The 23601-nt window shown below is 36.4% G+C and overlaps 1 protein-coding gene across 4 annotated transcripts in view; it reads right to left on the reverse strand.

Annotated features, from left to right (window-relative positions):
• Positions 1-23601, reverse strand: part of LOC128745204 (protein roadkill) — a 148778-nt gene that overhangs the window by 41493 nt on the left and 83684 nt on the right. The gene's annotated exons all lie outside the window — the stretch shown is intronic.

Genomic DNA, 23601 nt, shown 5'->3' on the forward strand with positions numbered 1-23601 from the left:
ATAAGGTAATGATTTGGAAAGAACGAAAAGTTTATAGTGTATTAAGCTCTTCCCATTTGGTAAAGTTAATGAATTAGTAATACTTTGATAAATGACGAGGTAAACCTAAAACGGAGGAAACAGATTTCAGAAACAAAGACAATTAATAAATTTCATAGTGCAGATTTTTATGATTTTTAATGCCCTCGCCCCCTTACGTAACGCTATTCTGTACCCATCTCCCCCACCCTAAATATATAATTGTAAACGCTGTGAAAGATTCGAAAATTAGAGCTTGAAACGCGACCCTTTAACTATTTGTCCAGCAATGCAAGGTCCATATTTTATTGCTTTTAGAGTACTTACGATCGAATAATCAATTTAATCATTAAACAATCAATAATAAACAATATCCAAGGTTTAAGTCACCATAACAATGTCGCTTTCTAAATTCAAAAAATACATAAAAAAATCTTTATCAACCAAGAAAGCAGCGTTGGTCTCTAGATGTTGAAGATGAGCTTCATCATACATCCATAATACTCGGGTACTTTTTCATTTCGACGTATCTGACAATGAGAGATTCTCGTCGTGTCTCCTCTCTTCCGCTTTTTACGGCGATACTAATGCATTGAAAAGAAAAATTTCAAAACATTTGGCTAGCTATAGCTATAATGACTCCGGTTACCGATTCATGCAAAGCTGATGTGTCAAAAAGCATTAATATCGCCGTAAACAGTGGAAGAGATGAGACACGAAGAGAATCTCTCATTGTCAGATACGTCGAAATGAAAAAGTACCCGAGTATTATGGATGTATTATGAAGCTCATCTTCAACATCTAGAGACCAATGCTGCTTTCTTGGTTGATAAAGATTTTTTTCTGTATTTTTTGAATTTAGAAAGCAAGATTGTTATGACGACTTAAACCTTGGGTATTGTTTATTATTGATTGTTTAATGATTAAATTGATTATTCGATCGTAAGCACTCTAAAAGCAATAAAATATGGACCTTGCATTGCTGGACAAATAGTTAAAGGGTAGCGTTTTAAGCTCTAATTTTCGAATCTTTCACAGCGTTTACAATTGTATTGATGTAGCAGTACATTGGAAATACATATAGATATTCGACCAAAAATAAAAGTTTACGATCGTCTTTTTACTATCGTCCTTTGAAACTATGATGAACATACCTCACAGTGTAATAGCTGAGCCAACTAGAATCGTCGGAGGACGTCATCTAGACAATTGCATCGACACGTGTAGTTCACTATGACACTGAGATGACATCGACAAAAATGTTAAATTATTTCCTTAACCGGTATATTTTGATCAGTGAGGTTGAACTTTTCTTGAGTAAAAATCACTGTTTGCAATAAACTATCACACAGTAAGTCACCAGGCATAAAATTACACATAAACTATAGAAGCATTTTTACTTCTGAATTATTCGAACAAACCACGGGTTTTCACTTATTTTGGACAACATTTTAGGATGTTACAAAAATCACAGTATTTTCTTCACGACAACTCGACATTCGCACGGTAAGTTTAGATACCAAAACTAATATGCATAAATTAATAAGACAGTAACCCCAAAAAAACGGAAACCGTCTAAAGAAGCTGCAACTGGTTGTATTGTATGTCGAAGCGCGCACACCAACACCTTAAGACTGCCTCTATTCAGGCTTGGTCTGGTTTACGTTGGCTGATGACTGTCACAGACATAGGAGGTTCTCTTGCACTCCCATGTTTTATTCTTCTCTCGCACTCTCAGCAGGTCAAAAGTCGCAGCACTCTCCTCTCTGATTTATGCACCGGGTGAAATATACATCGTTGTTCGGAAATCATTTTCCTTTTTACTAGCCAGCAAATAACGGAAAATGTCTTATTTGATACTTAGTTTCCTTTACAGGCGGAAAACTACACGCCGAAACTAGTTGGCAGTCATATACACGTGTGATTTTTTGCCGCCCAGTTTTAATTCCACATTTTATACATATTCAATCGCATAGTATTAACCACAGACTTAAGAACAGAAACATTTTAAACCAAAAAGGTGCCTCGCGTACAGCAATAGAAACTTGCTGCTCTCAACTTAGTTTCGGCAGCAACGATAGATGTAAGCGTTCTGTCTCCTTTAAAGTCTGCTGTTACATTGTTTGTCTATAAATTATTGCTTTATACACGTTTCGCATTGTCTCTCCCGTTTGAATACTCGCTCGCTCTCGTTTAAGCAAACAGTATGTGTTTGAATGTCTACATGTGTGGAAACTACGATCACTACACAGCTAACTTATCGATAGGACCTTTACCCTTTATCGATCTGTCTGACTGCGGAAAATTGGCAAGGTCGAAGCTCGCTCGCTAATCGATATATCTGACATTGTGATTTCCAAATCAAACAGTTTGTATCGTTGTAGGCTGAACAAACCTTGAAAGCTGATATTGGGATATCTAAATGTAGAGTGGAAACATTCATATGCGTTTACACAATAATCGGAATGACAATGACAGATAATCACTATTCCAATTTTGACAACGCCATCACTCTATGTTCAGGCACTCTAGATTACGTGAACTCTGAATGAATGGAGAGGTGCGTGAAGAAGCCAGAACACAACTCACCAATCGAGATATTACGATGATGGCGATAACTGTTCGGTAGTAGACCGTCTATCCGCGTCGCGATGCGCACCCAGGAAAAGTCAGTGAACGGAAGACCTTGAAGCCTCGTTCGGTGCTTGCTGTGGCTGGTTTGACATTGATGACGCGGCCTGGCTTGCGGTTGTATGATGCCACTTCTAGTTACTAGCATTGGTTGGGCCTGGCGCTGGCGATAAGCTCTCAAAAACGTTCTCTCGAGAGTCGTGGTTAAGATTAGTTCCCATATCAGCAAGTGTTTGTATGCGTGCAAACAAATGTGATCGAATATGTCGAATTATTATACTTATTTCTATTTGAAATGCTCAAGGTCAGTAAGGTTTGCGCTTTCCTTACTGAAAAAAGATTAAATTTTAGCTTAATAAGTATTAGTTGCGGTCGAATCTCGACTGGAAGCATTTGTCAATAGGATTACACATCTAACATGTATTCCTAAACTGTTTGTTCTGAAACTGTTTACGAATTATGATGGTCTATTGACCATTTAGCAAATTTTACAAGAGACGCAATTGTCTAAAAAGCTCTATAAATTTTTTTCAATTATTTTCGACAAACCAACTGTTCTGATGGGCAAGGTATAATGGAATTCAACATGAGAATACATAAAAATCCCAACTTTTGTTGAAATATGCGATTTATTTATACCAATGTACACAGACCACTATGATTTCATATATAATTCACCTGGAATCCCCAAAACGTTCCGCAACATAATGGTTTATATCTATGGGATTCGTAAATGTCATTAAATGATACAAAACTCCCATAAAATTGGTATTGGTGAAATAGTATGACGACTGGGTATGGAGTATCATGTTCTGAAGGCCATTTTAGAATCAAAGCTGGCGACTTCTGCTTTTCTGAAAATGACCGCACATGACTGGAAATATTGCGAACTCCCTATAATATAGGTATCAGATGAAAGGGTTTAAAGGGCAGAAGCCGAACATTGTGTTCCAATGTAGTTTTGAAGTCAAAAATAGTCGAATATCGATTATTAACAAAACGCATGTACAGAGGCCATTATAATGCGGAACAGAATGGTCATTCTGTTCCAAACCAAAAATTCAACATGAAAATTTTTTTATTGTTTGCAGAGTACATCGATGCAAAAAGATACGATTTATGTAAAAACCTCATTTTTGATAAAAATGGTCAATAGACCACTATAATTTGGAACAGCTTAAATAAGTACGATGAATGTAAAAGATTGCTAAAATGATCCGAGAAAATGTATGGGACATCCTAATGATGACAGGGCTTATTCCGTTGGCTGAATACTGATGCAAATTGCGATGCATTGATTTTAACACACGTTTTACATTAAGGCTAGAATGGGACCGATGCACAGTGGCGCTCCTCTATACAAAGCTTGGCCAAAAGTCAAAAGTAACTTCGAATCGGCTAAAAATAACATTTTCAACTAATTTTGGGTCACTGAATTCAAATTAGGGATCAAAAATCGAAAAAAATGGTCGCTCATTAGGGTGGTTCACAAAATTTAAAAAAATAGTTTTGCTTTTACCTGGCGTTATTGTTGTTTGTTGTTTTTTGGGATGGTAAATTTTGTATTTGCCCTTAAAAGCAGAAAAACTTGTATCATGATGCATTAGGGTGGTTCACAAGCCATAAAAATACTTTTTTGCAAAAAAAACTTTTAATAATTTAATGTAAGTCATTCATTTCAATTTTGTAGCATAAAATTAAAAAAAATACTTTTAGGCTGGTTCAAAGCATAATAAAATCGAAATAATTTTTGAAAAGTTTTGTAAAAAATCTCACCGTCACAAAAAACCAATTTATTTGAGACTCTTTGGTCTGTGTCTAAAAAACTGTGATTTTAAACCACAATCATTCAAACCGGTTCAGCAGTTCAACACCCTGCTAGCAATCTCCTATGTATTTTAAGGCTACAAATGAGAAGTACGAACCGATATGTATTAAACAAAGACGTATTCGGTGCGCAAAACTTGTTTTTACGTACCATTTTGGAAGCGATATACGCATTGAGGAATAATTGTAAACGATTCACTTATATATAGTATTTCTATACGGAAAGATCCGATTAGGCGCGACCAGATTCATATATCTATATAACTTTGTCCTGAAAATCACATGTTTGTTTGCTACTATAATACATTAATAAGACATTGATAGATGAGTTAGTGCTGGCTGGGCAGTTATGAATTTCCCTAAGCGCTAAGTAAAAAGGTATGGGTCTAAAATTTTTCGAAAAGGAACAACTTCACAGAATTACATTAACAGTATCCTTTTTAATTTTGTGTTGAAAAGATGATTTTTATAGCGATTTCATTCCGTCTATGGAACAGAATATCATGAGTTATATGAAGAACGAGAAGAAATCACTTCCAACATACCCGTCAAAAAATCGATATTCCTTCCTTAGCGCAGCAAAGCGCAGAAAGCCACCTAGTTTTTCGAAAAGTAGAGAAAATTTCGTATACGATGCTTTTAATGTGATCGTTTTCTGACGTTTCCCAACATACTTTCTTGATCGCTGAATATTGGTGTTGAGTTTCCCATACAGTTTGTATGGAAGAACAAAATATCATTCTTCAACATGTTCAACTTCAGACATTTGTCAAAAATTCATTTTAACTTCAAACTGGCTAAAATTTTCAGGTTAACCTCCCAAACTTTTCTAGAAAATGGTAAAAATATAATAATGGCAAAAACTTAAAATTGGATTTTTGACTTTTGGCCAGCTTTGCGCCATAGTGCGATGGGACGAAAATTTGGGCAATTTGGCGGATCGGTACCTTTTCCAATAAAGATAATATCATTCTGCTTATGCAATTCTATGACTTTCCGGCTGTAATGGCAGCTGGCTAAGTTGGGTTAGAACTTCACGGGGCCTTCCTGTGATCGAATGAATGACAAAATTATCTTCTGAAGAGTGAAGACACCTTGTAAAGCGCACTCGACGCGAGATTGAGAATTGTGGGTTCAAGTCTCACTTCTACCTGGACACTCAATTATTTTTCAAAGCTTGCATATAATTTTCCCAGTTCTTCCAATGTTCATTCTTCACAAAATACATTTACTCCCTCATATGAAGTATCTTGCAAAGTTGTCCATTCGTAGTTGCTCCAGTGAGATAAACCTTTGTTTTCTTTCCACAACTACTACAGGTGCCTTGCCATATCGTCAACTGGCGAGCAATTTATCTATGAAGACAAATTTTAAATTACCCGAAGAATCCCCTTTCTGTTCAGTGAGGTCATATTTGATCCAGGATTTGTTCAAAGTCTATTTTTAAATGCGCTCAAATCTTTTTTTACACGGGGGACACTTGCCGAGTAAAATAAAGCCGTTAAAAAAGCGCGTGAATTCAAAAATCGACATAAAATAAACCGTGTTAATTCAAAACTCAACGTAAAAAAACCGCGTTGATCCAAACCACCGAAAAAACCGCTCAAATCGCTGAATAAAACCGCGTTAATTCGAAAAATGATGTAAAAAAACCGTGTTAATTCAAAAATCGTAATAAAAAAACCGTGGTCATTCAAAAATCATCATAAAAAAACCGCGGTAGTTCAAAAATCGTAAAAATAAACCGTGTAAAAAAAGACTTGAGTGTATATGTTTTTTATCTTCCATCAAAATACATCCGTTGTACTTGGTCAGAACTTGGTCGTATAGTTTTCGTGCACGATTTATGGTAACCTGATTCTGTTTCAGCGTCCTCGCAACAGGACGCTGGTACGTCCGAAATGCTTCTCGTATACGGACTCGCGAAACTGTACAGTGCGCCGCAGTGAACCTTTTCGCCAAATCACGTTCGGAGATCCTAGGATTATTTAGGACTACCCTGATTAACTTCACTCGTAGTTTCCGGTCATATGTTCCACTTCTCCGTATGGTTTGCTTAGCGCGCTCGGTAACATTGTAGCACGGTATTTATAGTCGATTTTGGAAATTTGAGAGCCTTGGCGATCATTCGTTCCGACCACGTTGAGGTTTCAACCTAAATATGTGCAGAATTTTTACGCGTTGCTCGCGTTTCACCTTCGATAACTTTTAAACGTGTTTATCGATCCAGATGATTTTTTGGTCACTATAGTAAACATTACGTAAACAATCTTTCCAGCTCAAAAGGCTGTCACTTGTTACTTGGCGCGATGACTGGATGCGCTGTATTAAAATAGAAAGAAGCGGCCAAATACTGGTTGGAACAGACTTTATTAAGGTTACTTAATTTTCAGCATCGGCAAGACTGCTTTAAGGGGTTTTCATAACTTTTTAAGACAACTTTGCTTGATTGGTTTAGCGTGGTTTTATGTACGATGGTTAAGCTTTGTTTAAGATAGATCAAGCTTTGGTCACAGACTAACAGACATAACACACGTTTTCTATTCTTCGCACCAATTAAACCGTCATTTCAAATTTGGGCTTAATTGGAAATGTCCCCGTTTTAGTCAAATTGGCGCTTTTTAACGAAAAAATGGGAATGTTCCATAAAAAATACTTACTAGTTCAAGGGATACTTCTGTTGCTATTTGATATTTGGGAATGTCGATCATAGATGGTGCTAGTGTTCAAGCAAGATGTGAGGTACGATAGTTTTTGTTGATTTTTCTTCCAAAACTAATATCTGTTTGTCTGTGCTTTGGTTATGGCATTCATTGTAGCGGACATAGCTATGCATACATGCTCTGTTACTTGATTTAATTTTATTAATTTTTTTTATATTAATTTTATTAAATTTTGCAGAGCTCAGGCCAGGTACGAAACCCAAGTAACAATTCTAAAGCCACTTGGTTTTACTTGAATTTTATAAAGGTATTAATCATTACCTCTGGTTTTATTGTGATAATGCGCATTACCAATTGGATACGAGTCCAAATACACTTATAGCTAGCTAGAAAACCATAATACAACTGTTAATAAAGCAAATTTATTGTGGTTGCTTGTGTTACAACGTTAAAACTGGTTGGCTGCACCACGTCTTTTATAAACTTGTGGCGTAGCAATACAAAATGGCGCACCAATTAAAATTGATCTTATCGCGGTTGCTTGTCAAACCGCAATAAATCTGTTATATAGTTATATAGAGTTATATAGAGCTACTAAATCGGTAGCGCCCTGACCAAACAGGTTTTTTTGCTGCTATTATGAAGAATACCGAAGTTCAACACCAAAATCATTTTTTTATGCGAGGCTATATTGCAATATTGTAATATTTTGTTTTAGCTCGCAAACAAAAATTCATCAAAGCAAAGTGTTTTGCAGAAAGAAAGTTATTTTCAATCGGTTTTCCTGTCAGAGGGAGCAACTAAAATGATTTTGCTAGAAATTGAGATTGACTAACTAAATATTTTCATTTTATTAAAACAACCAGTTTTTGAAAATAGCAAAATTTCAGCGGCGCGTTGATTTTATCAACCTATCATATCAATATGCACGATAAAATATAATGCGCACATGTTGCAAATGCTAAAATTAACTGCTAAAAAACTGCTAAAAATTCATTATTTATTCTCTGGGATATTTTATTATGGTCGCTATAAACCAAATCGTTTAGAAGGATCTGTCAGTAAAACTTTAACTTTTCGGCTCACGGATATATTTTCAAGTTGAGACAGCTGGCGAACTGATATTTACCTTTTGCCAGAGCGAAAAACGAAAAGCTTTATTAAATTATGGCGGTGGCTGTCAAGCAGCGAAAGCTTAATCGGTTTTATAGCTGCTTTCAGCAGAGCGTGATACGACTACTTGAGTTTATAACCTGATTCTTGTAGAGGTTATGAAAACATTCTGAAGAATGGGGCACTTGGTCAAAAAGCGGTTTTATAGCGATCATCAGAAAGTTCTGGTGGAGCTCATAGTTTTATTAGCGGTTTCATGAAATTGTTCATGAAAACCACTACAGTAGGATTTCGAATTTGGCATGGTTCGATTTTGGCATGGTTCGATTTTGACAACAAAAGTATCCGTTTTTGGCAACACAAAATATTTCCCTTATAAAAATATGCTTAAATATCAGTCAGTTTCCGCATACACGCTTTAAATGACGCAAAAATAATGCCCTCAGCGTGTTCATGAAAAAAAGTTTGCTGTTATAGAATGTTTTGAACAATAATAATTTTATTGCCGTAGGATTACGTCTTACCGCAGGTTGCGAAAAACTTACTTGCACCGGACGGATAGCTCTTGGTGGACTTTTCAAGCATAAAATGATTGCAATCGTTGATTAATAATATTAACTTAATTTCTAACGTATTTACATTAAATTTTTTCATATCAAAAAATGGTCTCAATTTTGGCACTGTGTCGATTTTGGCAACATAGGCGACACGCATTTGTTGCCAAATTTGAAATCCAACTGTATACGAACGTAATAAAACTTGGAATTGTTACTTGGGAATAGAGAAATTGAACTTGTTCTTACCTGGACCTCCTTCAGATATTTATTTTTACATGAAAATCAAATCCTGAGCTTCTTTGGTGTGAATTTTCATGAAAAAATAGTTATTAACTTGACCGCATCATTTTTACAATTATAACTAAACTCGAATCGACGTCGACACGTCAATGATAGCGACGTTCCACTGACGGACGCAAACTAGCATTAACTGGTATGCAAACAAATTTTATTTTACCCTCCGCCATACATGTATATTGACTGGCTACTTCAATAATATAGAACGTGTTTACATCGATGCTCTCCACCAATGTATTGACCTTGTAATAACACGAATCAGACGACCTTCTTTACGGAGCAAAAACACAGAGTAGTATCGAATGGTAACTAGTGACGTAATTTTTAGTATACTGCAACACAGTGTCTGTAAAATTTAAGAAGTACTCGACTTTGTTGATGATAAAATATATTCTCACACACTATCTTAACCATTTAACTTGTGATTCCATTCAGAAAGAATATTTCTCTGTTCCTGCGAAAGACATAGAGAAGATTCAATGCCTCCTACATCGACTGTTTTGTTGGATAAGCCCGAAGTAAACGTACGAGAAAACGTACGAGTGCAAGCAATGCTGTATATTGATCTCAGTATAATCTGGCCAACAGGAAGAACAAAGAAATCAAATACCCAAAAGATGCTGCAGTAGAAAAAAATAAAAAGGATCTTTTCCCCGTCTCTACGTTATTCACTTTCCAGCTGTTGTTTGACAAAAGTTTCAAGACTACGTTATCGGGTAACCAGCGAAGAAACAGCATGTGCTTAACTCTCCATTTGCGGTTCGTAGACATCACATGAAACTACGCATTTACAGATTGTTTTTACCAAATAAAGAGTACAGCACATGCACCTATTCTCCACTCTCCCAGATTGTCATATACAATCAGAAGCAGGTAGTAGAAACACATCCGATTTACGGGGCTATAACCATCAAAAAAAATTTTGTTTCATATATGGATTCAATACACTTTTCCGTTTATTTATTATCAAATTAATTAATTTTATAATTTATAAACGGATTGTTTAATATTTATAAACGGAGTGGAATAAAAACAATCCACACCTAAGTACTCTAGTACCCCATGGAACAAACTCGATTTCCATCCGCCGACCGGGAGTAACGTATGCATTGAAAAAATGGACTTTTTTCGGATGGTGATAAAAAAATAACTAAGACAGCTAATTGAGTGTGATAAATTTCCTATGGAAGGTAATTATATTAGCTTACTAGAAAAAAAATCTACAGCTCTATCAGTCGAACTCTAGGCGTGATGGCGAAAACAGCGAAGCTACGGACAGCCAACAACTCTGAGCGACAAGAAGCTCCAAAGGATGCTGAAGAGCAAGACCGATGGGAAAGTGGCTACATCGCTGTGTGCGCTTGGCCGGGAGGTCGGTGCAATTGGCCAAACAATGAAAAAGTATCTGGCAAACATGGACATACACGTTAGAAAGCAGCAGTCTCGTCGTACATCAAGAAATACCATAAGGGCGAAGACGCGGTGTTCTGGCTGGATCTGGCGTCGGCAAACTACTCGAAGTGATCGTTGAAGGAGATGGAGTGGCTCCATCCGAAAAAAAGTCTATTTTTTTAATGCATACGTTACACGACATCGATATTTTTTATAAAACTATTAAAGGTATCACCTTAATGTTCTCTGCGAAGTTTCTTCGCTCTATAAGATTTTTCCAATAGCATTGAAAAATTAGGGCTTAAGGGGCTAACACAACCGATAGAAAAATAACTTTTTAGTTTCAAGCTTAACATCTTCGATTGGCAAAAAATATTTGTAGATAATATTGTTTTAAACAGCTTCGCTGAAGAAATAAAGTATTTATGTCTTAAAGGAAAAAAGTTACGGAGCGAAACTTGCGAGTATCTCCTTAATATTGATTTTTCACATTTTTTATTTCAACTCTTATAAACATGAGATGTACTGCAAAGTTGTAGACAGTGCTGTGTTGCATATTTTTGTAGAAGATGTGGAAACTCTACAATTGTTGGTTTTCAAGTTGTTTTAAATTTTTCATTTTTTAGTGCAAACTTTAAGGTAGTGTTTCTTGTGAAGTAGCAAAATGTAGCAGCTGACTCATAATGTTTTGGAAACACCAACTCTTCATGTATAAGAAGTTGTATTATTGACAGTGGGATCCCATGGGCCATATGCGTACACTACACTGCATTCAAGTTTATCAGGTTTACAGCACTAAAGAACATTTACAGCACGAAAGAACGAATAGATAATTGTACATGCATAAATTTGGGACCCTATCATTTTCACCGGAGTATTTTATTTTCTCAGTCTAATCTTTTGCATAACAAAAACAGTTAATGCAATGGAGTGCTTTAAATTTCTAATGTTCCAGTTGAACCAGAAATTACAGGAACTAAAATCATTGGTGGGTCCCAAATTCATGCGCGTCAAATATCTGAATCAACAGGATGGTCTATTCGCATTGGAGGTCAGTTTTTGATACTTCAGCAGCTTTTAATTTGTTTACTCCACTCTAAGTTTTTCGATGTAGCGAAAGCTGAAAGCACTTTAAAAGCTCATAGATGTGGTGAAACTTTGATACCGTGTTGCTGTTTTTGTTCGGAAATCGCTAGTGCAACGAAATATATGCGCAACTAAATATCTATTGACTGATTCCAGATTATAGACTGGTCGATTTTGTTAACACGTGATGATGGATATGATCAGTTAAATTTATTTTCAATTAGAATTATATTTTGTTGAACGTTGATACCATGCTGCATCAATATCCAGACACCTAAGCAGGTCATATTTTTAATATGCTCCGCAAACAATAATTTCACAACATTGTAGTAATTGCTTTGTAAATTAAATATAACGCTTAAATTTGCAGTAACAAATAAATTTTACAATGAAAACTCAATGTATTTTACATTAAAATAAGAAAAAAAAAAACAGGTTTATCTTGTTCATAAGTCCGGATACCTCACATCTCAATGAATCAATATCCGTACACTTTTGAATCGTTTTCCGGACAGGTGAAACTTTCTCATATTTTGTCTAAGAAGTATATGCCTGTAAGTAAACAACTTATCACTTGTAAAATATAGTATTAAAAAATCATCTCTATACATTTTTTTTACTTTTAGTTCCACTTTTGAGTCCTTAGCTGTACGATTTTAGTCAAGTACGACACTGATGGACTTATCTAACCCGAGAATGAAAGTGATTAAATACTTCTACATTAAATGCTTTAAGGGTGGACCCTACTCTGGAAAGTCAAAAAAATCGCATTTGATTTTTTTTTGCATTTTCGAGACCCTTATATCTACAGAAATGTCATGCCTGAAGGATTTTCTTGATATCTGATCTAGTTGAAAAGCTACGGCGAAAACTGTGGGATCACCTCAAGGGAAGTCCATTTCTGTACGAAACTTTAAACGCGTTTTTCTCGAGACCATGTTTTTCAGCTGGCGGAACGTGCATGAAATTTTTTGTCAGCATGTAAAAATGAATTATCTAAATTGTTACGCACGTTTTTTGATATCTCAAATTTTCAATTATTTTTCAGCTCTTAATTGGCGATTTTTGGTGAAAAAACACCTATCTTTAGGAAAAATGGTCGCCATTTTGGTAATTTTTCGTATTTTCAAAAACCACTACGTAACAATCTAGGTATTGACCTAAAGTTTCAAAATCATCCGTTTTCCGATGCTCCGTTGGTTCCCGGCTTCAGCGCCAACAAAGAACTGTTTTTAAGGAGCATCCACGCGCCCAGCTGCGCACAGCATAATAATCACTATGCTGGTATGCAAAAAAAGATAATATAGAATATCTTCAAATAGACCCTAACCAATAACCAAAATACCCCAACACTTAACTTCAATTCCAGCATCCGAAAAAAAATTTACGAAAATTTATTATTTTTCGACCTTCCAGGGTAGGGTCCCCCCTTAAAGTATTATGGATTTCCAAATATTTTGACGGTTCCATGGATCGAGGCTCCTTCTCATACCTTCCTGGTTCAAAGTGTCCTTTCACATTTTCTTAGAAAACCATTAGGCAGTTACCATCAATAGTCAAACATGCCCGGAATTAAAAACATGGTTTTAAACCCGGATAGCGTAATTCTAATTATTTATAAAAATACACTTTATTTAACCGTTATGTGTTCGACAAAAAAAACACCTTTAAGTGCTCGACAAGGGTACCCGGGTACCCACAAATTGAAACGCTTGTAATTTTGGCAATTTTTGACCGATTCGGACACTTTTACCACCAAAAGATTCAGGAACTTATCCACTTCCAGTGTGGTTATAACAGAGCCGGAAGTGGTTCATCTGGTTCCCGGAAAACCGGCACTCCGAGGATGTGTTCCGGAATTAAAGCACTTTTTATATTTTTGGATGTAATTATAGTAATATGGGTGTCCAAAGTTCTTCCAATTACTCCGAAAGGCCATTCTTCATTGTTTTAAAACAATACAATGATATATCCTCGGAATGGCCATTCTGCGACAAGTTCCCGTGGGACCTCCTGTGGCCATAAAACTGTTTGGTTTGCAACACTGGCAATATGGGTGTCTAAATTCATGAAATTACTCCAGACGGTAATTTTTCATTATTTTGATTCTATCTGATGATTTTGCCACGGCATGGCCATTCCGGAACATATTCCCGTGGGGCTTCACAGTTGTCCAAAACCAAAAATATGTGCGCATTAGAGTTTTGAGTGGGAAAACTTGATTTTAGGTTTATGGAACCTTTGGAAGAGTTTCTTGAAATTAAAAGTTCTATCGTATGGTGAAATTCAAATTTTGAATAATCCCCCCAAAAGTGAAATAAAAAATTTATTTTTCTGCAGCGTCAATATAACACATTGATGAGTTCTGCAAAGTTTTAGAGCATATTATTACAAGAAATTTTGCTGAAGACTGTAACCTTCTATCTCTTCAGCGAAGATAGAAAAATCCTGTTTCTGAGATGTGAATCGTCAAAATCAGTTTTCTATTTTAGCTTTTTTTGTAGTTGTTGTATGACTTTTTCAGGTTTTATAAAGTTGTGCAAATAGCAAAGATACACAACTTTGCCAAATGTAGTATACCTCTACCTTTCCTTGTTTAGGAACTGTAAAACTTTTGATATAAAAAATACCCTAATTTTGATCCTCAATTACGCGACTATGCGCAGACGGATACAAATGAAACTTCCTGACTTTTTGTAGTTTTTTATTTAGTTTCAGATTCATGTGATGTAATTTGTATCTGTTTGCGCATAGTTGAGTAATTCGGGGTCAGAATTAGGGTATTTATTATAACAAAAGTTTTACAGCTCCTAAACAAGCAAAGATAGAGGTATACTACATTCGGCAAAGTTGTGTATTTTTACTATTTGTACAACTTTATAAAACCTGAAAAAGTCATACAACTACAAAAAATTTTTTTAGCCCCCCCATACCACCCCCTTAAGTGCTACATGAAAACTTAATTTATGAAAAGTTGCAATTTAACTAGTTCTTAGATGTCACAGAGTTTCAGTATCCTTGATCAAAGAAAACTTTAGAATTTCGTACTTTGAAAGCAGAAAAGGTACCCGGGTACCCTGTCGAACACATAACGGTTAAACACATTAATGAATGACACCGTCTCAATTAATTGAAATTAACCTTCTTTGTCGATGCTAAGTTTAGAAATTGGTTTCTCTGAATAATAAGTTCTCAAAACCTGAAATCGCGAAAGCACTACTTTTTAGTAATCTAAAAAGAACTGTTTGACACCAATGTTAGGTCTGGATTTATTTAAGTTATTTCGCGCAGCATACTTAACCGCCGATTATGTTTAAACGATCTTAGATATATTTGCAAAGTAATCCACATAGCTACACCTTATAAATCTCATATATTATTACTTAATACGGATAAGTTAGTGAAGGTGTCCGAATATTGGTACCGCCCGGATTTTGATGGAGCGTGGTATATAGCGTTGATATATAGTGAATCGAAAAATGGAATGATAAGTTTTAGGAAATTATAACAGCACTGGAAGCAAGGACTACGTGGCGATAGTGTGCTCTGCCAATACAGATGCATTTTTAAGGTGCAAGACAATGCATGCATCAAACGGGTGCCGCTTATCCAGCCATTTACCAGCCACTTTCGATTTCTCCTTAATGAGTTACGTGCCATTTCTATTATCATTCTGGTTTCTTTAGCCACAGCACAGCCAAAACAGAACAAGCAACATGAGTGTCGAACGAATGAGATGGAACCTCAATGCAACAATACTAGAGCGTTTTCGTTCGGCCATATTTCGACTTACTTTTCATTTAAAAAAGGAGTGGTTTTTGCATGGACGATGAGTTAACGCAAGGAGTCGCGTCCGATTATCTGTGTATTGTAAAATGACATTTTCGAGAGCTTATTTTTTTGAAAGAAAAATTATTCTAGGGTGTTGCAAAATGCTTATGAGCAATATAAATGTAATTTTTTTCTTTGGTTTTCAACATCATATATCAACAAATGCATAAAAAAATGTTTGTGAATTAATGCAATTCAGTTTAAAAAATTGAAAATTTACCGAAAACTGGTTTCATGGGACATAAAAACTCGCACTATCAACGCAAGATAATTTTACTTCAATACTATGGGTAGCAGCAATTCGAAGCAATATCAAAACACACGCGGACGGAATGGATGCGTTCATTGATTTTTATTCTCTATGAATTTGTGGTGCACGAAATCTGAATGCATGGTCGTTGGCTTATTACATCCGAATAATTTGGATTTATGTACCTATCCATTAAAATACAATTAAATACTTTATGTATTTTGAAGTGATACTAGTTCGCACATAAAACGTGCATGGCGATACCTCTGTAGAACACGTTTTATTGTACTGTAGAATCATTGCACTTTTTATACATTGATATTGAATTCAATTAAATATCAAATAGATCAACTGATCTTTAAATAACATTAAATCTTGCATCCTTTTCGTACAAGTGGATTCCTTAGTTAACCACACTTATTTTTCTTGAGACCGATTGTGAATCGCGAACAGAATCTAATAGTTGGAGTAAATATTTACACCGTGAAAACTGCGATCTCCTAAACGTAGTTCGACAACAAGCTTTTAGAAATCAGTTTTTTCTTAAGTTGTTTCAGATAAGTTTTAGCCGCTTATTTATTACCCTCCGACCACAATAAGTTACGACACCCCGGCACGTGAAACGTTAACGTGTATTGCTGCTTGTAAATGGTAAAAACATAGCAGAAAAGGCAGACAAAAAGAAAGTATACTTTCAGTCACATCACCCACGCTTCGGGTAAAACTAGGGCCGGGCAACAACGCTGACGCTTTTCGATCACGCTTGTCAAACGAAGTGAAGCATTTTGTCGTGACTAAAACTAGCGATGTCATTTGAATTTTTCCACCAGTGCGAAATTTCCCTATTCGATAAAATCTTGAATGGACGTTCCATTCAACACTTTTTCAAACAGAATGATGATTTTATCTTCAAATCAAAACCTTAAAAAAAATCTCGCAGAATTGGCCAATACTAGGGGATTGTCCCCTGTTATGAAACGGCCCCGGTTGTGAAACACCCGTAGTTTTTAACGTATTTATTATCCTAGCGCTGTCAAGTTACTACCAACGTCTAGTCTCATAGTAATATAACTTTTGAGCAAACATCGGTCAAACTTCAACACAGGGATGGTTCGATCACTTTGACTCAATTTTGATTCATTTGACAGTACCGTCTTAACGGAGCCAAATATGACAAAGTTATGTATGGGACATTTGTAGAACAGGTCAGTATCTATAATTTTGCTGAACGAAGTTTTGCTGTATCTTTTGTAGTTACGGCGCTACAATGCTAGTATCTCATTAGTAACTAAATGAACGTTCATTTAGTCACTGATGAGTTACTAGCGTTGTAGCACTGTAACTACAAAAGATACAGCAAAACTTTGTTCAAAAAAATTGTAGATTAGAACTAGTTCTACGAATATCGCATATATAACATTGTCATATTTGGCTCGGCTGAGACGGTACTGTCAAATGAATCAAAATTGAGTCAAAGTGATCGAACCATCCCTGCTTCAACATTTACAATGCTTTGTAGGAAACGTGTTTGAAAAAACACCCAAAAAAGTTTTTTCGCATGCTTTGCAATTTATTATTTTGTGTACCAAATGAAATAAAAAAGGTCAAGTAAAGGCATATAAGCCTACTTTTGGACCTCTATTTCATCACGCAGATAAATTTTAGGTGAAATGATTGACTCAAAAATTATTATATAATTTTTTTTAACACCCATGACGTCCTCAGAAACTTGCAAAACACGAAATTGTGATAAAGGTCATCCGAGATTCAGGATTTATATACAACACAGTTTAATTTGTGGCAATACGAAGTTTGTCGTGTCAGCTAGTAATGTATAAATTTCCTCATAATTCGAGAACTAATCAAGCAAAACGAACCAAATTTGGCATGTGGAGGTTTTTGGAGGTAAGATTTTTTTCTATGCTATGCTGAGACCCCTTCCCCTTCTAAGAGGGGGGGCTCCCATACAAATGAAATCCAAATTTCTTCATAACTCTCGAACTAAACAAGCAAATGGAACCAAATTTGGCATGTGGGGGTTTTAGAAGGCAGGATTTTTTTCTATGGTGCACTGAGAGTCAACCGTATTTAAACGGGGGGCTCCTATACAAATTTCCTCATAACTCAAGAACTAATTAAGCAAATGGAACCAAATTTGGCATTTGGGGGTTTTGGAGACATGAATTTACTTTATGATGGTTTGAGACTCCTCATCCCAGTGGTAGGAGGATAAGGACTCACATACAAATAAAACAGACATTTTTGCGTGATTTTCAAAAGAATTTTTTTAATGTCTCAATAGTTGCAGGCGTTGTCCTTATGAACGACCGTCCACGTATGTTCAAAGCCACCATTGTATTTAAAGAAGAATTTGATCTGAATATTTCGCTCTCCTCTTTTAAACATTCACTTAAGGGGACATCAACGACTAAATTTTTTGTTTCAGATTTTGATTCTGCAGTCTTTTCCGTTTATTTTAATACTAATTTTGTAATGATCCGACCACGGGAAGTGGCTGAAAAACGATCGAACACATAAGCAGTCCAGTGCGGCGTGGAACAACCTCAACGGAACAAAACGCCGCTCCTGTAAAACCACGATTTTCAAACTTTATGTACCTTTTTCTCAGAAACTACACAACGTATCGGAACAAACTTGTTTTTGTTTTGTTAGTAGAAGCTTGGCAAAGACTTTTATAACTTATAAGCTTTGTAAACGAAACACAACTAGAGAAAAAGGAAAAAGAAAACACATTTTAATTTTTTCAGCCATTCTTTTTTCTTCTTTTTCTTTTTCCCCAAGCTGTGTTTAGTTTACAAAGCTCAAAAGTTATACAAATTTTTGCCAAGCTTCTACCAACAAAACAAAAAAAGTTTGTTTTGAAACGTTGGGTAGTTTCTGAGAAAAAGGTACATAAAGTTTGAAAGTCGCGGTGAAAAAGCAAAGCAAAGCAAAGCCTAGGTGCTACATTCCGTTATCGAAACTTGACCTTCTGTTTTTATACGACAGATTTCGCAGCCAGCTGTTAGAGTGCAGGACAATTGCAGGGTCAGTTGCTACGATCCTATTGACTCTAACAGCCTCTCCCAGTCGAGATTCGAACATACGACGACTGGCTTATTAGGCCAGCGTCATACCTCGGAGCCAACTGGCAGGCCGCGCATAGGGTACCCCTTGCTAAATTGGGGTTTTGTCACCCCAAATTAGCCATTTTTGTCAATGAATGAAAATTGCCATTTTTGTCAATCTTTCATTCTTTGCAAATTCATATTCTGAACTTTTGATACTGATTTTAATGTTATTGGTACTAAATGAAAGCCATTTTTTCAGGAAAAAATATTACACTAGAGCTCAAAGTTTTCAATGACCGCCAAAACATTAAAAATATTTGACCAAAAAGACCCTTAGGTTCGTTTTTAACTTATTTCTGGAAAGTTTTTTCTTTTCGTTTTTGTGATAAAGGTAAATTTTAAAGAAATAATGATGTGTTATTTAACAGAGGTAAAATGTGTACAAACCAGGAAGATCAATAAATTCGCTGTTCATTAATATTTCTCAGATCTAGTTTTCGCTTATTTAAGAATAAGCATTCAAACGCCACTATTGATTCTCTTTTAAACCAATTAAGAAAAACTTCTTATAACGGTCTTACACGCAATCAAGCATCACACGTATGACATGACGAGTCAAAGCCTGGGCCTCGGGTTGCGCCGCTAACCTTGTGGCAAAATTCAAGTTCAAATACTTATTCGTGTGTTCTTATGTACCGGACGTATACAGCGTGTGCAGTTCTCAAATTAGCAAACCAGCGATACAAACCATATAATCATCATCATCGCCATCGCCATCATCAGCTCTGTACCGCGTAGTCTGTGTTACGATAGGAAAAGCCAACAACAAATTACTCAAGTTCACAGCGACGGTCGAGCGTCGACGATATCGTATGACGGTGCACCGGCAATATAGTGATGAAAATGCAATTTTTGCACGATAGAACGACTAGATGCAACCGCTGAAGACCGGGGCAAGAGCCTCTACGTAACAATGCATAACGCGTGCACGAGCGCTGTAGGGCTTTCCGTTTGCGTACGGCGAATAAACAGTTGCTTGGCGAAAGCATCAAGGTTGTTTTGTCACGAGGCTACCAACAATGTAGAGACCGTGTCCAAAATGACCTTCAAGTGTGCATTTTACAGTTACCCTTTAAAAATTACTTTATCCCATGAAAGTGTAGCTAGATATTTTGTTTTACGAGTAGGGAAATCTGCTGAGCACCTTAGAAGATACGGTACTATGAGACACCTGAGACGACAACTCACGGAGTGGGGTTACGTGTCCCGGCCCCCTAATGGGGCGTGAGGATCCCGACCTACTAAAACCCTACTCGAGTCTCCAGCCTCAATCACCCCTGGCACCACCTTATCGGTATTACTTCAAGGAGGGGCTATTGTGCTTAACGCACTCTCTTAGCTAGATATGAAATTTCAAAAAAGTAGAAGACATCGCTGAAGTAACGAAGACCTGAAGACCTTTTGTTAACTGACTTCATAATGGTTTATCAAATCCATCAACGACGCCGTCAACGTGTGCCCATATCAATCAGTTATCGTGTCATTTACTCGCCACATTCGGATTTTTCATTCCTACGCTCAATCGAATCGAGTGGCCTGATATTTATCTAACCTCAAAATGTACGCCAGGCATAACAGGAAGATACACTCTATAATTAAGTGCAAATAAATCGGCATTTGCGTGCACTTATAGTTTAGCTTGGGCTCGAGAGATTTCATAATTTACAAATAAAAATGGGTATAGAAATAGAAATAGGAACTGAGGCGGTCGTCGGTTTTTGGCAATTTTAATTAAACCAAAAAGTTTGTGCTACCAAAATCGGATTTTTTTTATTTCCATTTTTCATTACATCGAAGTTTTTACCAGCAATTACCGAGGTACACAACAATGTATGAAACATACTTCTATCATTATACGACGGTCTTGAGAACCGAATAAAAAGTAGAGAGTGAAACTGACCAAAGTGTCCGAAGAGTGAACAGTCAGTAGACAAAGTTACAGCCTCTGTATTTTGGGATATGTATGGGATATGAAATCCATGCATCCTTTATTCGATTGGATGGCAGAGAAGGATCTCGCATGGCAAAACCATGTTTCACCAAGACAGTCACGATTCACAAGATAACTGAAGTCTATTTTAATGACTCACGCAAAACGCTCATTAAGAAAGGTATCGAACATTTGGCTTCCTCTAGGTTCATAGGTTAGTTACGACAATGGCTAAATCTATTAGTAACTGAGAAGGATATACAGTAGCACCGCGCTAATCCGACAAATTTATACCCGGATTATCGAATTTTGACTCGATAAACCGGCAGTGAAACTAACGTCAGTGTGGGTTTGAAATGTGTTTTTGTTTACATTCATGCGTAAACAACTCCGGAAATTTTTGAAAATATTTGTCGTAAGTACGCAGTAAGTTATTTTATACTCAGTAATGTTCAATTTCATCAACAAAATACTTTTAAATTCTTAGTCAGTTTCGAAATAAGCGCAAGCACATCGATCTATTGAGAATAGCGATGAAAAAACTGAAGCCATAGCAAAACTGTACGTAGTTATAAGGAGCACCATTTCTCATTTCCATTTGGTTAGAAGAAGTACCATTCTGACTCTAACGGAGACGCCCACCCAACGAAAGTAGTGTTCGATCGAAAGAGGTTAACTGCAATACTTTTTAATTCGGTATGTTACGGATTAGCGAGGTCCGGACTATTGAGTCGTCGGATTATTGGGTGTCGGATTAGTGGGGGGATGCTGTATTAGTGATAACAGAAAATTTCAATTTGAGCAGTCTTGAAATATAGTACGGAAGAATCAGATATTTTACCTTTCAAGTAAATCAGTGTGACTGTAGCGCAACAATAAAATAATAGTGCACAGGGTAGGATCAATTTAGATACTTGTGCAGGGAAAACTGTGAAAAACGTTCTATGAACGTTTTTAAGGCAGCAAATTCTTCTAACCTCTGCTAGTAATGAGAAACACATAATCCACTTCCCTATATCATAGAAATCAACCATGCACAGGTAAGTTGTCCTGAAAAATGTTGCACAGATCATTTACCGGCCAAAATCAACAATTTGATCCAAATATTAACCCATTCTCCCTTATGTTCTTTTGTAACTATTGGAGTCCCACCACCATAAAATAAATACGTTTACAACCACTGCTTTGTTCGTTCCTTAAACCCACACCACATCATTCCCGCCGAATCCATTCGCACACCAGCAAATGACCCCTTTCGAGGTCGGCAGAGTTGCTTTCCACCACTGTCATATAAAGATTTTTTGCAACCATAAGCTTTCACCATTAGTTGCAATGTTTACCGTTAGTTACGTGCGAATAGCAGGGTGTACCATGAAATCAGTCCCTTTTTGCAGACAAGGAGATTCACCACCAGCAAGGCAATAAAGCTAGTTCAAGGATACATTAAACGTCAGATGTTTGGTATGTTTAGCTCGACCCCATATATGCCCAGGGCCCTCGCGTGTCACACCAAAAGTGCTCGCTCTCTCGACCAGCCTTCGTAATACGCAGAGTTTGTCTGTCTGGATTTTGTCTCTTTATTTCACATGTATTCATTATTTTAAAACTGAAAGTGACATAAGGGAAATTTAAAGCCACTTTGTTCACTGAGAAAATATCACAAATTATTTCTATCTGGCCACATCATATTGGGTTTTTGCAATATGGTCATTTGGGCCACATGTATACAGTATACAATAAAGTTGTTCTTAACAGTGTTGCCAAGAATTTGAAGAATATTAATAAATTGATCCCAACAAACATTTTTGTTTAGGAGTAGCATATCCATTATATCTAAAACCTGCGCAATAAGCGCGTGATAAGCTAACGAGAGGTAACTAAAATTTTGCAATTTATTTCTCAAGCTGTCAAAAAAGATAGAGATATTTGAGGAATATCTGATTTACTGAAATCAAAAGGTACGTTGTCCATTGTTGAAAAAAAGTAGTGATGTCATTTAAGACAGAAACTGATACGACTTCTACATACCTTATTCGGAACTTGAACTTCTGTTTTTTTACGTAGGACAACATCTTTGTTTACTATACTGGAACTGGGCACTTTGCACTTTGTGAAAACGAAAATAGAAGTGTAACGTTTGAATGAAAGATTTCAAATGCTAATAACTACTAAAATGCCGAACGAAACTGAACAATTTATATGTCGTTGGGTAGATAAAATGATCAGCAATTTTATGGAGGGGGTAAGGCAGCAAATTTTTGGAGGGCGTATACAGGGCTCCAATGGAGGGCTCCTATACAAATGAAACGCACATTTCCTCAAAACTCGAAAACTAATCAAGCAAATGGAAGCAAATTTGGCATGTGGGGGTTTTGGAGGCATTAATTTATTTTATGATGGTTTGAGAGCCGCCACCCCTGTGGTAGGAAGATAAGGACTCTCATACAAATAAAACAGAAATTTTTGTGCTATTTAACAAGCGGTAAGCTGTGAAAGTAAACTAGTAAAATCTTCTCGGAGCAAAAGATAGTGCAACGACGCCGCTAACTTACGTGCCTATTGCCATTCATGTCAAAAGAGAAGGATATTCGAATGGCACGTCATATTTGCGATGAACGTGCTTTGGCTTTAATGTTATTTGCAACCAATGACCCTTTTAAAGGCCACAAGCGAGTAAAAGTAAGATTATTGAAACATGTCAAGCTACACATAATCATATTTAATACAATATTCTGTGTGCTGGTAATTCATTACTATTTCAACCTTTATGATGCATGCAAGTGATTTTAAAAAGAAATCTCTGTCTCAATGGTTGCAGGCGTTGTACTTATGAACCCCCGTCCACGTATTTTCAAAGTCACCATTGCATTTACTG

Source organism: Sabethes cyaneus, chromosome 1, assembly GCF_943734655.1.
Source record: "Sabethes cyaneus chromosome 1, idSabCyanKW18_F2, whole genome shotgun sequence".
NCBI classification, from domain to species: domain Eukaryota; kingdom Metazoa; phylum Arthropoda; class Insecta; order Diptera; family Culicidae; genus Sabethes; species Sabethes cyaneus.